This window comes from Macrobrachium rosenbergii, chromosome 10, assembly GCF_040412425.1.
Source record: "Macrobrachium rosenbergii isolate ZJJX-2024 chromosome 10, ASM4041242v1, whole genome shotgun sequence".
Taxonomy (NCBI): Eukaryota; Metazoa; Arthropoda; class Malacostraca; order Decapoda; family Palaemonidae; genus Macrobrachium; species Macrobrachium rosenbergii.
Window position 1 is genome coordinate 54222297 of NC_089750.1, and position 3215 is coordinate 54225511.

Below are 3215 nucleotides of genomic sequence, written 5' to 3' on the forward strand. Positions count from 1 at the left end.
GTCAATAGAGTTTTTCCACGTTCCCCATATTAAGCCATTGAAAATTTACTTGTCTAGCATAAAAGAGAAGCGATATTATTATGGAAATACATCCTTGTAATAAACAAAATGCCTATTATGTCGGTATAAAAAAATTTCCCCCCACCAAAAAGAGAGTGATATCCATCATAGTTTTGAGGATATTACTCATTAGTCATTTGAAAATCAAAAGAATTTCACTTGAAATAACCGAAATCCTTTTGTAAAAAAAAAAAAAAAAAAAAAAAAACACGGAAATTTCAATAACTGAAGTGATTAATTGACTTTTCCGATCCTAGAAAATATAAAGCATATGCTGCAAGGCAGGTTCTATTAACTAGATGATTAAGCAACGGAACAACGTCACAGTTATGTAGTTTTTGATAAAGAAAATAAATGTCATCAAGTAATCTGAAAATTACTTTGGAATATAACTCAAAGTACCTTAATTCAAAATACTTAGGTGTACTATATATCAGTTGAAAATACATGCCATTGAACTTCTAAACCTTGGAACATATGCACAGTATATTGTGATTTAGAAGCATTCTTGGGGCTTCCTTAATAGTCCTTAATACCTATAATAGTTTAGTTACTTAAGTGAAAAATAGTAAACAAGTCTCTTTATTCAAATAATTCAGCATTAGACAAAAGCAGATTCGTATCGTCATGCAGTCATACAGATACCATACACGCTTATGCACTCATAGTATCGTTCTGGAGTGCAAAAGGCAAAGTATAAAATATTTCCATGAAATGAAAAATGGAAATAATGATATGTTTTTGCTTTCACTGGAAGTATCTTCAGGAGAAACATTAGGAACTGAACTATGGTTAGCCACATTTCCGAAAATCTTACCACGATCTTTCATGTATTCCTTCTTAAGTAAAATAAGAGAAAGGCTAAGATCGGCGAAAAAGATTCATTTGCATTCAGAGCTCCGTGAATCCTCAAATGAGACTTCTCTCACTAGCATTCAGAGAAAAGTTGTCTTTTACGAATTCCCTTTCGGCTCTTAACACGGAAAAGCTTCAGCGGCGAAATGGACCTCCGCTGAAAACGTCTCTTCCTTCTCAATTTTCCCAGAGATGAGAAGAGAGGAAAAGGAAAAGTGGAAAATTGCAGCAACAAAGATGCAGAGAAGAAAAGCTCTCTTTCTGCCGCTTTCATCTGATGCTCGAGTCATCAGCTCATTCCTGGATGACCCTGAAATGTATATACGCACTTGCCCCAATACTCGTCACACACATCCGCCCACAAAATACCCACCGCTCCCCACAATTAATTTTTGCTTTTTGTTGACACACCCCACCCCACCATACCCCCACACAATCCGTTTACATTCCCTCTCATACTCGTCAATTCGTCTGCCTTCTTGAGCCTTTCTTACTCTGCTCACTTTTAATATTTTTCTGCCATGTCTGTCTTTTTTGTTTGTTTAATCTACTGTTATTATAGACTCGGCGGTTTTATACTGATGACTTTCGTGTTACTTCTACGAGTACACTTTTCTTATGTCTGTTTCTTTCACCACTCACCTTTGCTGCCATGTTTCTATTTTTATTGAAAATCATGTTTGCCTACTCTCTTTTGTTTAGATAGTTCTTAATGCTTTGTCCCTTTCTTATTACAACAAAACATATTATCATTAAACCACAAAAATAATTATAAAACTAGATTTGCTACTTCAGTTACTAAACAGGCAATAGAAGAAAGATGAAGCAAGAGAAGAGTATAATTTTATATTGCGAAGGTTAGATAAGTGCTTATATAACTCTACTAATAGGTGAAATGAGAATGAATTTTAGGGACTGATAGGAAAAACTACTTTCCCACCCCTGGAACAATAATTTAGTTAATAATTGCAGATATGGTAATTGACTTACGTACGTATACTTATTATTAACTTGTCTCTTTGAGGCAAATAATTTACTAATGATGGTTTTGTGCCACAGCCAAGTATGAGATGCTTTACGCGAGTTCATTGTTTTGTCTATATAGAGATTTTGCTCCGTAAATCTGTTTACACGATGTTCCTTATTAATATCCCGTTTAGAGACAAAAAAGGTGAAACAGTAAATGTTTGTAAATGGTATTAATCCAGCAGTGCTTTTTATTTGTTTTTAAATAATGTTTATACCAAAGAGAGTCTCTCCATCTCCTCATTTGGGAATTCCTCCTTTACTAATGATAGTCTTGTGCCACAGCCGTGTATGAGATGCTCTACACGAATTCATTGTTATGTTTATATAGAGAATTTGCTCCGTAAATCTGGTTACGCGATGTTCCATAATAATACCCTGTTGATAAAAAAAGCGAAATAACAAATGTTTGTAGGTGGAATTAATCTAGAAGTACTTTTCATTTGTTTTTAAATAGAATGTCTGTAATAAAGAGTCTTTCCATCTTCTCAAGTGGGAATTCTCTCTTTATGTTCATAAAGAGTTTCAACCACAAAATATATGCATTCGCCATGAAAAAATCTTCTTTCTCTTCAGTCCCAGAGATGAAAGATGAAAAGAAGAAAAAATGCAGTAGCAACGATCGCTGGAAGAAAAATAGCAGAACCTCATTTTTCCTTCACAACAAAGACTCTTCTCTTGGACACTTTCATCCGATACTTTAGCCATCAACTTGTTCGTGAATAGAGCAAGGATATGTACTTGCTCTTCCCGGTATAAGCACAGAGACCCATCCTGTTTAATTTGCTGCTCTTCTCAACGTTTATACCAACGTTTTTACCTCTATAGCAGCTCTAGTCGTTTTCGATGAAAAATCTCTCTTGTTTTTCTCTCCCGTCTCTTTTTTCCAAAAGATGACAAAAGATGAAAAAAGGAAATCTTAAAGCGGCAACAATCACAAAAGAAAAATAGCAGGGTCGCCTTTTTCCGCAACAGCAAAGACTAATGTTTAGATGCTTTGCTGAGATGCTCTGGCCATAAGCTCATTGCTGTTTAGAGCTCGGGGATATACTACTTAGTTTTAATGATGCATGCCCAGAAGCCCATCCTGTCCGCTCGCGGCTCTTTTAAAACTTCCATAAATACATTTTCTTTTGGTGACCCATAGTGCTTATAACTTTAACAGTTTTTTAATTAAATTAATCATCTCTCTTCAAATACTCCGCTGGATCTATGCCTGTGTCTGTTCTCTGAAGAACTTTTACTCTGTTTTTAACTCTTCGGTCTTCATTACT